Source organism: Oreochromis aureus, linkage group 3 (assembly GCF_013358895.1).
Source record: "Oreochromis aureus strain Israel breed Guangdong linkage group 3, ZZ_aureus, whole genome shotgun sequence".
NCBI lineage: Eukaryota > Metazoa > Chordata > Actinopteri > Cichliformes > Cichlidae > Oreochromis > Oreochromis aureus.
The window spans coordinates 121,670,813-121,687,311 of record NC_052944.1 but is presented as its reverse complement, the minus strand read 5'-3'; positions in this window follow the sequence as shown (position 1 = coordinate 121,687,311).

The following is a 16,499-nucleotide window of genomic DNA, read 5'->3' as shown; positions in this document are numbered from 1 at the left end:
TTTGACTCTATGAAAGCTCAGTGTGTGTCTGTACACAGACTGTTGTGTTGGACTATTATTCAGTTGTTTTCAAATGTCTGCATCTCAGTGTAGATGAGGCTGGGGGTCATGGGAGGCCACCATAGCAGTCTCTTCAACATCATGACATCATCATAAATGCTGCTGGACTGTCTGATGGGCTGACGGTGAAAAGCCGTCGGGAAGGAAACAGAAGACATTTCAGAGGCTGCAGCAGATTTCTTTGATTTGGGGCCTTTTTCAGCTTTATTGGACAGAGCAGTGAAGATAAGTGACAGCAAAGCAGAGGGAGAGAGAAAGGGGCGTGGTCAGAATCAAAGCCAGGCCAGCTGCTCTCCACCTCGTGGCACATGGTCACCTGCTCATCCTAGTGAGCTCCACCAGCAGCCCTTTCACACAGTTTACACTGTCAAACACTGTGTGTGGACCTCAGCTAACAATAGGCTACATTTAAGTCTGGACTACATGCTTTTATATTGAGGCAGATTTTTACCTGTTTTTATTCCATCAGCAGCTCAACATCATGAGCAGCTTTGACATAAAGACATCAAACTCAAGCTGACTTTAAACTGGATCTACTTTTAATACAGGGGCTCAAAAACAACCAACATCTTTATTATATATCAGGACAGAAAGTCATTTCATCTCAAATGGAAAACAGCTTTATTTGGAATAATCAGCACTATCAACTGGTTTGGGATCTCCACCAGTTTCATGTCTTTACAGCTTCTCCAACAAAGTTCCTGTAAAATCAGCATCTTTATTGGTTTGATAGTGATTGATTATTCAGTCCCAATCTGCTGTCATCTAAAGAACAAAATGATGTTTCTATGAGTCAAAAAGCTCCAGATGTTGTTCACAAAGAAAACAAAGATTAGGAACTTAAACACAAAGTGTTTGGAGCCAAAATGTTCCCAAGCTGCTCTTTTTGAAATGGCAGAGGTACAGTGGTGTCTAACAGCACACTGTGGAAGGCAAACATGTTCTTGTTGGATGAAACTTCATGAATCCTTTGTAGATTTGAGCTTTTGGAGCCTTTCTTTTCTCTTCAGGTGTACAGAGGCTGAGGAGGCAGGTGAAGCAGGTGGAGCTGTTGTAATGCTGGCAGAGGGTGTGTCTTAGTAACTCTGTGAGGTAGAACTGGATCCAACATTGTGGATGTGTTGATGTTGGAGCCATTAAGATTCTCTGCACACTGTAGGATTTCCTGTGATTCACTGCGGGGCATTTTGGAGTCTGTCAATGAAACTCTTCATATTTGTGTTTGACACCAGTTTATAGAAACAGAGAAATGTGTCATGCTTTTGTTCGGCCTCCACAAATATACACATTTGTTCATTGGTTGGACTTTTGGAAGGAGACACATTGAAAACCATGTTAATAAGATCTTGTTGTTTCCTGTGGATCCAACACAGAGAGTGGACTTCAGACAGAAAGCGTGGAAGAGATTTTAGAGGCCGTGTGTGGCAACAGGAAGTTTCTGTATGTTTGCTGATCTTCCATGTGGAAAACAACACGTGATGTTTGTGAAGTTCTACAATGATCATTGTTCTGACAGCATTTTGAGTGGGAACAGTTCAAACTGGGAGTAGTGGGAGTTATTTACTGATTGAAACAAGCTGAATGTTTCTGTGCACGATGAAGATCAGCAGCTCAGCTGATCAATGAATTGACATCTATCAGTCATTTCATGAGATGAAGTCATCAGCAGACATTTGTTCTAACTGGGTGATAAATGTCAGAACGTCAGGGCTCTGCTTTAGTCACTACTTGATGATCATTGGCTCATTGTTGAATCCAGTGGCCCAGTCTGACCTCTGACCCTTTGCTGCAGGTCTTCTGTGTTATCTCCACTTTCATGTCTGATCTTCTGCTGTATCGTCCAAAATAAACATCTGAATCATTTCCAACACTTCAGCAGATCTTTAGTTTGGGCAGTACAGCACAAAATAACACATATTGTACTATACTGCCCACTTCCTGATCTTATTGGATCTGTGTGTGAGGTTGGTGAAGGAAACACATGTTTACTGAGTGAATCGCTGCCATTAGGAACTAGTTTTTATATCACAGCCTAGAAATCACACAGGACCATTTCTGCAAGTGAAAAGTCCTAATTGGAGGAAAATAATTGTGTAGTTTGTGCGACTGAAGAATTGTCCCAACTACATGTGCTGCTGACCTTTGACCTTTTCTTTAGGTGCACAGAGGAGTCTGTGGAAACATCCTGAGGCAGTGCTACAGATGTCTTCAAATAAAGTGGTGTATTATCCATGTTTTCTATGGATCACATCAATATCCTGATCTAACAAGCCCCCTTTTTGTGGATTTTAGAGCCTCTGACTTTTGCTGCGTCTGCGTCTCATTTCAAGCACAAGAGCAAGAAGTGGATGAAGAAATGGGGCGAGTGGGGTCAGTGTGGTGCATGTCAGCTGTGCTCATGCTTTCACAAAGAACATGTGTATTCATTGGCAGCATTAAGGTGCACTTTAGTCTTCATAATAATAAAGTATTGTGACTTTATTATTGTGAATCCTCACAGTCATGTTGCAGCTCTGCTTTGCTTTAAGAAAATGTTCTACCAGGATGTTACTTTCCTAAACGTGTTCTCCAAATGTTCCCAAAGACTTTGTTCTAAGTAGTTCTACATGATGAAACATTCACACTAAGTTTAAGAAGGACACACAAACACCATCTGTCCTTTCATCATGTGTACAAACGTGTTCAGATGTCAAATGTACCGTGAATGGATGCAAATGTGGATCGTTCCAATAAAATGAGACAGTTTTGTAAGTGGATCCCAGTTTGAAGTTCATTGAAACCTATAAGAACATGTTATTCAAACCAACTTTATCCAATAGGAAGAAGCATCAGGGGAACAGGAAACATTCAAACATGTTTACTGTAAGAACTTCACAAAGGAAGGAAACACAATCCTACACACGAGCACTTTAAAATGGACATTTAGCTTTGCAAACATCAGGGAGTGCTGCAATAACAACACTGTGCCCATTCTGATCAGACTGAAAGATTTATAGAGATTTATCCATGTGCTGGAAAAGGATTTGATATCAACATATATGCAGATTAGTAGGAGCATTTTCTTCATATTGATTTAGAGTTCAGTACTAGGAATATGTAGAATTAACATCTGTGTACATGACGAGTGATGAAAACTTTCAAAGGACGTCAGAATTGGTGTCTCTATCTGTGACTGTCCCAGAGGAACCTACCTGAGGGATTATTACAGATCTGTCTATCTAGAAAGACTTGCATTGATTCACAGTGTACAATTCTTTCTAATCTATTAACATCTTCCTCCAAATCCTGTTTCTGCTGCATCAGAAGGGCTCAAACCTCCTGCTGTTGTCTGCTGGACCATCAATTCTACTTTATGATGATCTTCAAAGATAAAAACGTGAGTTTATTTGTGAACTCTGTGAAATGCGTCTGATGTTTAGTTTGAACCAATTCTGTCTCAGCTGCAGCCTCATCATTGCCACGCATACAAATGGCTGCGTTCCTGTTTAGACCTGCTGGCTGTCAATGGGCTTCATTCCATTTCAGACTGCCGGTGGTCGCTGTGATCTAAACTCAACATGGCTGCCTACATTTCTCATGACTCATGTAATCCCTTACATCTCTACCACTCACTGTGTCTGTACTGTTTTGGTAGCTTAGCTTAGCTTAGCTCGTAGCCGACTCGTTAGCACCATGGCTACTTCACCTGTCCCTCCTGCACTTCCACCTTCCTGCTCATTGTGTCAGATGTTTAGTTACTCCTCGGCCTCCTTTAGCAGTAATGATACCTGTAACAAATGTAGCATATTTGCAGCTCTGGAGGCCAGGATTACTGAATTGGAGACTCGGCTTTGCACCCTTCATTCACCCGTAGCTAGACAGGCCCTTGTAGCTGGTGCAGCTAAGGATAGCGTAGGCCCCGCTAGCTGTTCCCCGGCAGACCCCAAGCAGCTGGGGAACGAGGGCGGTTGGGTGACGGTGAGGAGGAAGCATAGTCTTAAACAGAAGCCCCAGGTACACCACCAACCTGTTCATGTGTCTCAACTGTTTTTTCCCCACTCGGCGACACACCGCCGGGGTCAAACTCTGGTAATTGGTGATTCTGTTCTCAGACATGTGAAGCTAGAGACACCGGCAACCATAGTCAATTGTCTTCCAGGGGCCAGAGCAGGCGACACTGAAGGAAATTTAAAACTGCTGGCTAAGGGTAAACGTAAATACAGTAAGATCATAATTCACGTCGGCAGTAATGACACCCGGTTACGCCAATCGGAGGTCACTAAAATCAATATTGAATCGGTGTGTAACTTTGCCAAAACAATGTCGGACTCTGTAGTTTTCTCTGGTCCCCTCCCCAATCAGACCAGGAGTGACATGTTTAGCCGCATGTTTTCCTTAAATTGCTGGCTGTCTGAGAGATGTCCCAGAAACAATGTGGGCTTCATAGATAATTGGCAAACCTTCTGGAGGAAACCTGGTCTTGTTAGGAGAGACGGCATCCATCCCACTTTGGATGGAGCAGCTCTCATTTCTAGAAATATGGACCAATTTATTAAACCCCCAAAATATGACTATCCAGAGTTGGGACCAGGAAGCAGAGTTGCAGTCTTACACGCCTCTCTGCAGCTTCTCTCCTCCTGCTACCCCCCCAAAAACAGGTGGGCAGCTCTGAACACCACATCCAGAACACCCTGGATTTTGTTGAGAAGGTGAGAGATGTCATGATGGAGGCAGATGAAACCATGGTCTCGTACGACGTTACATCTCTCTTCACTTGCATCCCAGTCACGGAAGCGTTGGAGGTGGTCCGTAAGAGATTACAGGATGACACCAACCTCAGCAGCAGGACCACTCTCAGCATCGACCAAGTGTGTTTGCTTTTGGAACTGTGTCTTCATTCCACCTACTTCACATACAAGGGTCAGTTCTACAGGCAGAAACATGGGTGTGCCATGGGCTCCCCAGTTTCACCCATTGTGGCCAATTTGTACATGGAAGAAGTGGAAAAGAGGACTTTGCTATCCTACCCTGGAACACCACCAAGCCATTGGTTCGGATATGTGGATGACACCTGGGTGAAAATCAAATCTCAGGACGTACTACATTTCACGGATCACATTAACTCGATGGACCGACACATCAAATTCACCAGGGAGGATATGAAAAGTGGCAGGTTAGCCTTCTTAGACTGTGAGATTTCCATCAGTAATGGGGGACATCTAAAATCTGACGTGTACTGTAAACCTACGTATCTAAGGTTTGACTCTCATCATCCACTGGAGCACAAACTGGGTGTCATCAGGACACTACAACACAGAGCAAACACCATCCCCACTGACACAACGGCCAGGGAGGCAGAAGAACATCAAGAAGGCCCTGAGTAAATGTGGTTATCCCAGCTGGACTTTTGTCAAAGCTGGAAAGACACCTAAAGAAAGCTCCAGCTGATCCAGGAGAGATGGACCACCGCTGCCCAGGCGAAAAACCTGTAGTGATCCTGTATGTGTCAGGAGTATCGGAGCAGTTGAGACGCATTTTTTCTAAACATCGGGTCTCTGTGGCTTTTAAACTCCAAAACACGCTGCGCCAAAAACTGGTCCACCCCAAGGATCGGGTCCCCCGACACAAACAGAGTAACATAGTGTACGCTGTTAAGTGCAGGAGGATTGCCAGGATTTATACATCGGGGAAACCAAACAACCTCTAGCAAAGCGGATGGCCCAACACAGAAGAGCAACCTCGTCAGGCCAGGACTCTGCAGTCTATTACACCTACAGGCCAGTGGACACTCTTTCAATGATGAGGATGTACACATCCTGGACAGGGAGGAACGCTGGTTTGAGCGCGGAGTCAAGGAGGCCATTTACGTGAAAAGGGAAAGACCATCTCTGAATCGAGGAGGGGGCCTAAGGGTACATCTTTTGCTATCTTACAATGCTGTGATTGCAGCCATTCCCCAACTCTCTGTGAATGGTACTCATGGCCATTGATCAGTGGGCTTTGATCAGTGGGTTTTGGTCAGTGATTGTTGATCAGTGGTGATGGGAATTTGCATAATTATGATTAAGGAACTGACCTCCCAGCCCATTGTTCCTTCAGTGGGCTGGTTTCAGTCATTATGCAAATGTACTGTTTATAAGGTTTGGGAAACCTGCAGTCAGCTGAGACTGAAGAAGTCACTTGGATGAGTGACGAAACGTTTCTCCCACAAAATGCTACGTCCAGATGAACAGATTCAACTTTTGGAGGTTTCCTCTTTTTAAACACACATTTGAAATTTGATACCAGTGAGATGTTTGAAACGAGCAGGGTGCAGATGCTGAAGTGTCACAAACAGCTCACAGCCAATGAGCTCTGCTCTTTGTAGCCTTGTTCAGGTGGCTGTGCCGATCAGCAATTGGACGGATGCTTTCAGCTCTGCTCTCGGTGCTAACATTATTTCTTGATGTGTGTTTAACCTCTTAAGCCCCACGCCCCCGGTACCGGGGGCAAAAGGGAGGAGATCACGTTTAATCGGTTATAACGCCGGTTGAGAAATATAACTCCAGACATGTGTGGTACCCACAGAAACCTCAGAATCTCAGCTACAATGTCATATAAACCATTTCTACAACCACCAAACACACCGCAAACAAGCCGCGATTAAACGAGCAGTTACGTAACGCGCAGAAGTCCGCTAAACACGCAAACGAGACCCAGACAGTCTTCAGACTTCATGTAACTGGTTATAAATAGGCTGGCTAGCTTCCAGGGCTATCACTGCGTAAACACACGAAGTTTGACCACGATCGGACCAAAATTCACTGAATTAGCCGCAAAAGAAGAAAAAAATTAGGCGAGAATAAAATCTACTTCCTTTTTCTGTGTTCCAGTCTCAGTAACTTTGACACAGTAATATCCGCTTTAATATTTACACCTCTGATTAAATGTCCCAAGTGTTGGCTTCATTTTGATACAAAGATTGTAAGGACGGAGTATGTAATTGCAGAGAAATAATCAATTTAATTGAGGCATTGCATTTTCGAGCAGGAAGCTCAGAAAACCCCTTGGGGCTCAAGAGGTTAAAGTCAGCTGTCTCTCTCATCAGTGAGCTGTAGGCTGCAGTAGTGTATAGATGTATAATTTTCATGAGTGTCTGAAAGAAACTGAGGACATTTATAGATCCTGAGGCCCACTCAGAGTCTCCTCAACGTCGCCTCATGTTTATCTGTCATCAAAGCAGGAAGTGCTGAGATTAGCAAATCCATTTATTATTGACCTGGTTAGAGCCCCAATGATTTATTAAAAAAGTGAAGAAAAAAGTGTTTTTATACTAAATGAACAACAAGTTTCTCATTTAATAACATTACATCACTGGCTCTGATTTCCAAATAAAACAGAAAATTAAAAGTTATTTTGAAACTTTATTTAAAATGTAGTAAAAATGTAAAAATGTGAGATGAAAAAGTGTCAGTGAAATAAAATAAGTTACTAAACACATGTAAATCTAATATTTTATGTTCACAATAAACATGAAAAATGGGCTTATTTTATCGAGGAATACTCTGAGGAAGGAGAGAAGGACAACGGAAGAGGAGAAAAAGGGACTGATGGAAGGAAGTAGGATTGAAGTGCAAGTGAGACAGGGAGGAAGGAAATGAGAGAAATGGAAGTAAAAAAGGTGAAAGGGAGGACTGAGGAGACGATAAAGGAGTGAAGGAAAGAAGAGAAAGTATGTAAGGTGTAAGGAAGTAGGAAGGAGGTGTCTTGTTTCCATGAAAGCATGGCGAGGGAGTTCAGACCTTCCTGTCCTGCATCTCACAGTAACGTCTGCTTCTGTTTAAGGTGGAGAAATACATCTGAGCTTAAGCTGCTGTCATTGGAGTGATGATGAGTATGATGGCCAAACCCATGGCCACACTCTAAAAGTTGGTAACTCCTATGTATTTTTATTTTTCATTTGAACACAATGACACACTTTAGTTTCCAATAAATTTATTGATTGGTTTGGATACATTTGTTCTATTTCTAATCACGCACATTTAGTTTATTTATGTATTCATACCAGTTCATTACTTTGATTTTTGACTAACCTCTATTTTTTTACTTGCCTGTCATGATCCCTGCGAGTTGCCAGACAAAAGGTGGCGGCCAGAGTTTGAAGCTGGTAAATACAAAGAGGAATAATTGGACCGCACCACCACTTCCTGCTGAAGGGAAGAATGTGTGTTTTCTTTAATCAAAAACAAAGTATTGGTATTTAATTAAATATTTGAGTGTAGGATTTGATGTCTTTGATTTTCTTCTTTGGTGTTTAGTTTATAAACAACAACAGACTGAGTGCATTGTTTGTTGTTTATGATTGTGTTTTGTTTAGTTGCCCCTCGTGTGTCATGGTGGTCTGATCAGCCATTATATATACCCTTGTGTGTCATTTTCAGTTTAGGTCAGTTATATTTGTTTGGGCAGTTATTTGGTAAGTCTTTGTCCTGTTTTATGAGCTCAACTGTTGTGAATATAATTTTTGGGTTAAATAAATGAAAACCATATTTTTCTAATAATTCCTGTGACTCCTCCTGTTTTCAACTCGGTCCATCACAAGGAGGATGTTCAGTTCCAGTCTCAGAGGAAATCTCCTGGAGGTGGTCCTGCTTTTGTCATGGTCCCTGTGCCGCCCCGGCCAGCCCAGTGTGGCCACAAGTGTTTGTTGTTTTGCTCTCTCTCTCTCTGCTCTCCTCGCCTTGCTCTCTCTCTCTCTTACCTGTCTGCCTGGGCGGAGCTCAGATTGGGCTCCCGCCCTTGGTCTACACACCTGCAGCTGATCTCTAGTGATTTGCAGTTGATCTCTGGTTCTTCTTAAGGCAGGGGCTCTGAGCTACTCGTCGCTGGAATATTGAGTAACTCTCGTTAGTATTGCCTGGCTCCATTGCGATTCTGTTGTTCCCGTGCTTGCCTTTGACTAACCCTTGTCTCTGGACCTGCCCTTTTTGTGACCCCTGGACCCCGTGAGTGAAAGTGAGCTGCTTGTGTGGAGCGGAGCGAGTGCGAAGATGTGTTTCCCCAACCTGTTGACCCCCGGGACCCTGGTGTCCCCCCCCCCTTCACGTGTATCGCGTGTGTAGCGCACCAGTGTGATTAATAAAAGTTGTTTGAATATAGAGGAGCGTGAACTGAGCGTTAACCTCGGCCTTCCTCAGCTAAAAATGGCCAACTTATGAGAGCTCGTAGCGTTTAGAAATGTGAAAGGTGGAAAGGAATCCTCGGGAAAATAGCCGACCACACAGCTGCCTGTTTGCACGTTAAGGACGAGCTCAAGATCTGAGGAAATATTGATGCTCCTCTCTCAGTGCTTCCTGTACAGGTAAAGGAGGAAAGTCTCTGATACATGCAGATGGAGCCAGTTATAGCTGCAATGGAGGAAGATGCACGCTTTGCTGCTCTGCTGCTGATCATGACAGAGTTCTTCTAAAAGCTTCACCGTGACAGATCCATCGAGACTCGATTCACTATCAAGCTGAAACCTGTAAATCCAACAAACCAAAGAGGAAATCATCAAAACTAGCAAACTAGCACAGAAAGTTAATGAAAGCATGGCAGCAGGTGAGGGCGGAGCCAGAAGTTGTTTTAGTGCAACACCGGTAGCTGTGAGCTCCATGAAACCAGGATCATTTGCAGGATTTGATGCTGCTGTGGAGGCAACAGAGAACACAGGGAAGGATATAAACGTGCGCCGAACGAGCAACACCAGCCCAACAACATGAGTCAGGTAGTGAGGAGGAGGCAAGGAACCGGCAAACTAAACTGCACACTGCTCTGGAAGATAAACTCCTGGAGCCAGAAACCAGATTCTGAGGAACCTGCTGAGCTCACAGATGACTGTGAACCAGAATACGGCTCTTTCCAAACATTCTTTCTCCTCTGGAGGAAATGCTAAACTCAGATGGTTTCAGTAAAGGTATCGTCTCAAAGTTTGATCACACGCTGATGCTTTGCTCATCAGAACAGTCGAGGGACAATATGACAGCTTGGAAGGAAGATTGTGAAAGTGAAACATCAAAAAGTGAGTGGAAAAGTGCTCGTGCTCGCACTAAATTTATAAAAAAACACGTCTCACATGAATCCAGCACAGATGGTTAATGAGGTTATATGTGACAGCGCTGGGATGAATACACAGAATCAAATATACCTGATAACTGTGGAAAGTGTTCACAAGCTAAAGGAAAATGATTTCATTGTCTGTGGCAGTGTGGGGAAATTCCACATGCTGAGGGGAAACATTCTCTCTAAGTGGATCTTATTGGATCCCAAACTTTTCCTGATGGAAAAGATGAAAAACATGATTAATTGATTGAATCAAATCTTTATTTTGAACATGTTGAAAAAGTACAACAACATAGAATTAAAAGAGACAAATAAACAAAGCAAAACAAAAGGTTTGTAATTGTAGTAAAGGTTTGATTGGAGTAAAGATGAGCTCTGAGTTGTCGTGGATCTCAGTCTGAGTGTATTTCATTGTTGTGGAAGTCGCTCACAGACTGAGCACCAATCAGGAGAAGGAATAAGCTCCAGTTTAAACAGCAGAGCTCTGAGAACACAAGCACACCTTTCATCACTCGTGTCAACAATCTGGATATAACAAGTTGTTGAGTGAAGCTGCAGCTCTGAGCAGTAAAATGCATGTTTCTGATTGGCTCTGTCATCTTATGTATTGATGCAGTTTCCTGTTTCTTTTGGGTCAGAGTGACAGTTTTTCAAATGAGGAGCATCCACAATTTTTCTTTGTTCTGCTAATACAGCTTGATTATTGTGTAAATGTTGAAGATGTGCTGATTTATGGATATGCGCTGTTCACATGGAGTAAAAACTCTGTACAGTGATGTTTCTAACAGCAAACACAGGATGTATCCTCACAAAGTGTGTGTCAGTTACACAGTAGTGTATCAGTGGCTGCTTTACACGTCGTCACCACTAGCGTGTGGTAGATTTACTGTTTCTGGGATTCCACACGTGGCACAAGGATGGGGGTGTAGAGCAACCAGACCAAAGACAGAAGCTGCTCAGCTGCTCAAGCTGGCAGCTCATGATCGTCGCTCCCTGTTGTGGTAGCTGTTAAATTCCTGAGCTCAAAGATTTCTTTCTATAAGTCTGTGAATCAGAAGCACAGGCGTGGTTAGCAGATCGAGCTCTATAACCCTACGGTGCATGCTAACAAACATGGATAAAAACCCGAGTGCTTCAGAGCGCTGTCATCCACACAGTTGTCTGTTCCCGTCATGACTTTGTTTGGTAGGATGCACAAAAGTTTATCTTCTCCTCCAGTCTGCTGGGAAATGCATCCAGCGAGTCACTGAAATGTGCAAACACACATGGAAATACAGAAAATCAAAAGGTAGAAACATTCAGTGTTTAGTTTGTTCATAGCCTGAACACTTACTGCCTGATCTCTCTAACAAGGACTCACCTTTGTTTCTGTTTCTGTCAGAGACTGTTTGATACTTTTTGTGGATCCAGCCAGAGAATTGGGAGCAAATGATGTGTTTAAACATCTGTCTGTGAGATGTTGACATTAAATCAAAGTAAAGTCACATTTTATTTATGGAGCACATTTCCAGACAACCATCAAAAAGTGCTTCAGAACAAAAAAGCAGAGCATAAAAAGAGTGAAGTCAATGCAAGTGTACAAGGATGAGCTTCACACTGGTTCCGTGAATTAGGAGCCTTTCATGCTTGAATGCTTCAAAGGTCAGAGGTCAGAGGCTTCACAAACAAATTGAAACTGGAGCTTCTCAGTCATCCAGGTCTTGCTTGTCATGCTTGAAAGGCAGCTGGACTTGTATCAGGTTTGTGAGGACATCACAGCTCTCATCAAGAGGTTCATGAGATCTAAGTGTTGTGTCCAGGAATCTTCCAGCTGTGATTGGCTCATGCAGGCTCACAGTCAGGTGCTGATTTAGTGAGCACTTGATTTGCTTTGCGTCCTGTCGGGATTTGATATCACTCGATGGTGTCAGTTGAATGGTGCGTACAGAGCTGCCAGATGGTGGCCCGTCTCCTTCCCTCAGGAAAACCGATCAGATATGAGGGCAGCATCAGTGAGAGTCACAGGGCATCAGGCACTGATCCATCCTCCTCCTGTTCCACCTTCTGCTGGGCCCTGAGTCTAAAGCAGTTGGACTGATGCTCGTGTACATCCATGGAGCGACTGTGAGGAAGAAGGTGCTTGCTGAGATGAAGCCATGTCCGTTATTTAGGATGCCCAGCTAACAGATGTGATGCTGAAAAGTCTGCTGGTCCTTAAATGTGTTGTTGTGTGTGGCTGTTTTTGTGCACAGCCTGATTTCCCTGGATTTTGTCGTTGGTGAATTTTCTCATAAATTAAGGATTTTTTATTCAGGTGGTCATGAAATGAGTCGTAGGGCTTACAATACTGAACATGTCACATGACACACTTTAAAAATCATGTAATCCAATCAACATGTTGGAATGAGCATTGAGGAAACATCAGTTTAGTCCTGAAATATACAAGCACGAAGAAGAACAACAAGGTGACGAGAGATGTTTGGTTTTTTTTTCAAACAGGAAAACCAGTTGAAATAAATCGCAACCTGACATAGATTTCTGAGAAGTGTCTGAGCACACACACATACTGCTTTGATGCTCCTGATTCTGCAAATGCCTGTCTGCTGTCTGTCTGTTTCCTTTCTGCTCAAGGTTTACTTTCACTTCCTGAACTTCGTGGAGTGGAGCTTGTTGTTGGTGAAGAAACTGTAAGTTTGCTTTGTTTCCTCCTTTAACAGTTTGTCTTTAGGAACTTTACTGTTTGTTCAGCTCATGTTTGATTTCTTCACACAACAAACTGTGTGTGTTTGTATTTCCGGTCTCTCCATTAAAGTCAGTGTGTAATGTTTCCTGGCTAATATCAGCTGTGTGCAGCTTAGTTCCAGCACAAACAACACAAATCTGCCGCTCCATAGTTCATGGTGGCTGAGTGTTTCCGCCATTTCCTGTTAGTGTGTGTGATCAGAGACCAGAAATAGAGCAGCACAGAGTTAGTTGATGATCAGATGGTTACAGAGACACCAGCAGACCTTCTAAATGATTATTTATTCCAGCTGTAACTAAGACATGACATGCAAACAGATTGTTGGCTCTCCTCATACAGGAAGTGATGCTTCACTTTCAGCTGTCTGTGGATTTTCTTCAGGAAATTTAGTTGCAGCTGTGAAATCAGGCAGACTGTGAGGAGGAATTGTAATATGAAACGGGAAGCCTGTAAAAGCTGAAGTCACACTGTCAACATGTCAGCACACAAGCTCACACATGGCTGTTTCATCAACATGGAGCTCTGAGTGTTTATGAAAGGATCATTGTGTGAAAGACGGGCAACACGGTGGTTAGCACTGTTGCCGCACAGCAAGGTCTTGAGTACAAATCCACCATCAGGCCAGGGTCTTTCTGTTTGGAGTTTGTATGTTCTCCCCGTGTTTGTGTGGGTTCTCCCCAGGTACTCCGGCTTGCTCCCACAGTCCAAAGACATGCAGTTAGTGGGGATAGGTTAATTAATCAATCTAAATTGCCCATAGGTATGAATGCAGGAGTGAATGTGAGCGTGAATGGTTGTCTGTCTCTATCTGTTAGCCCTGCGACAGAATGGCGACCTGTCCAGGGTGTACCCTGCCTCTCACTCTATGACAGCTGGGATAGGCTCCAGTACCCCCCGCAACCCTGAAAGGGACAAGCGAATGGATGGATGGATGTGTGAAAGACTCTCTAACACAGCTGACTGCAGCCTTTAGCTGTGATCACACAGTGTCTCACATTTACATTCATTTACTATCAAACACAGTAACTTTAAACAGCTGCTGTTATCAAGTGAAAATAGCAAAGATATCAGGGCTGAGCCCGAGTGTTTCTACATCCTAGTAACACCTCAGACAGTCACAACTCATCAAAACTCATCAAAGCTCATTATCATTAGGACAGATTTAAGTCAATATAATTTCTCATTTCTGTGTCATCATCCATCAATTGTTGATACAGAGCTGACACTGAGATGAAGCAGGAAAGAAGCAGCTGATATTTGGACAGCACACATGATGGAAAGGAGGATTTCAGCTGATGTGCACATGAATGATTTGTGTTTCCTCTGCAGGTGAAGGTAGAAAGTGTGTGTGAGCTGAATTGAGCAGCATGGATCAGTGTGAGGACAGAGAGGAGGGAGTCCCTCCCTCTAAAAGCACTCTGTGTGGGGAACATGAGAGCCAGACCAAAGCTCAGAGGTGAGATGACCATCTCTAACCGTCCATGACTCTCCTCCATGTCACAGCTCAGCACTCGCATCACTGCTCCATCATTATTCACAGGAACCCAACTGGACCTCCACCCAGCTCTGTGTCCTGTAAGAGTGACGCGTCTAAAGATAACCTCCTCATTGATTTTAAAGTCCAGCCTCTGTCTGCTGCACAGAGGTGAGTTGTTAGTAACATGAACTTTTTGATGTTAGTTTGGTGTCTGATTTACATAAACCGGTTGATCTTTTTTCCTCTTCTCTAAACTGCATCTAAAATAATTCAAAACACAGAAGTAAAAGAAACATTTAGAGCCTCTGCTCATAATTAAATCTTTGAGAAATTTTCTTTCACTGGCTGGGCCCACATCCTCATTTTAGGTTTGACAGCGTTTTAGTAGTTAAAGGTGAACGCTTGGTCATGAATTGAGCTGCGGTTTGGAGAAGGCCTCGAAGGGGACTGGCAATGGCTCCCGGGCCTGGCAGATCCCCATGTACAAAAAGAGTGAAGAAGTTAAAGAATTGAGAACAAGGAGGGAGGGAGGGCGGGCACGTAAATGAGAGTGAACGGTTTGCAGAACTGGGGAAACCTATTTATTTATTTATTTATTTATTTTTAATTTATTTTATTTAGAAAGAGTGGCAATACATATTAATGAACATTTTAACAAATGTAAATATGCCAGATTATAGCCTTGGGCTAATTTCCATCTGCAGACCCTCTGGCAGGTTGGTGTTAAACACAAGTGAGTAAAAACATACAGAGACACTATTTACAGGTCATGTGACGAGGACAAAAACAGTGATCACATTATACTAGAACAAACAATGACAAGAAGAGTGGACACAGAGGACAATATAGATAACAATAATGGAAACACATCACTTATATTGCACAAACCCCAGTATTGCACATGCCCTGACTGTCCTGATATTGCACTCACCCATTACATTAATAGTTGTTTCCCTTTCTGTAATACACAAAAAAACTATTTACTTTGCCTTGTTTGGTATCATCCTTTTCAGCACAACCTCAAGTGTCTGAATTTACAGTTATGTTTTCATTTTTACATACTGTATTAACACAATTGATCTAAAATCAGACAAAAAACATAAAATCAGAGTAGAAAACTTTATATATTGTACTGTAACAACCCCAAACCTGTTTAATGAATCATATTTCATAACTTCAAATGCAAATATTAATTGTCAATTTTAAAATCCTATGCACAAGTTTTGCAAACAACAAAGTTATTTGCATCCATTTACCTTTTACCCTTTTTTAAAATAACCATTTCAAACTATTTATAGAACAATCAGCTGTTCTTCAATAAGATTCCACAAATTATTTGTGCCAAAAACATAATTTCTGTCGACTATAAAGGAGAACATCACAGCCTGATGACTGCAGGTCTGACAGCAGCAGGTGTATCACTCCTGTTTCTACCTGGAGACAGCAGTCGCCTCATTGTTCTGACACACAACACAAAACTATCCACAACACTACACACTAACTACTAGGGGTGCAACAATACTCGTATCGATATTGAACCGTTCGATACAGTGCTTTTGGTTCGGTACGCATGTGTATCAAACAATACAAATTTTTTTATTTATTTTATCAATTTTTCTTCTGACGATGCTGTCTGTGATGAGCGCTCAGTGGATCTGCGTTCGACTACTCCGCCTAGGCTGCACTCTCGAGTTCAGATCCACTGAGCGCAGCGCAAGCTAGCAAGACAGAAGCTAAGCTCGTTGCAACATGGCAACTGCCTCAACGCTACCCGAAACTGAACCTCCCCCACCCTCATTCAGATCTGACATTTGGAACTATCTTGGTTTTCATGTTAAGTATGACCCTGATGGTAAGCACGTCATGGACAAAAGTAAAACAGTATGTCGGATGTGCCACGCAATGCTCAATTGGTGGGAACTAGTGCGTTAGCGCAGTTAGCTCGGTGACGTGTTGACGCTGTCCAGCCCCAAACACGGGGCGGTCCGTGGTAACTGACTGCACATTTATGCCGACATCATTGTAGTGCAAAGACAAGTGGAAGCAGACAAAAACAACAAGCACGCATGCTATAAACTTTACCCGAGTCATTTAGACAGCCATTAGCACATGATTCTCTTTATGGGGACCTGATATGTTTAATATGCTGCTGAGAATATAGCCCAGAAAAAGCGTATAGTA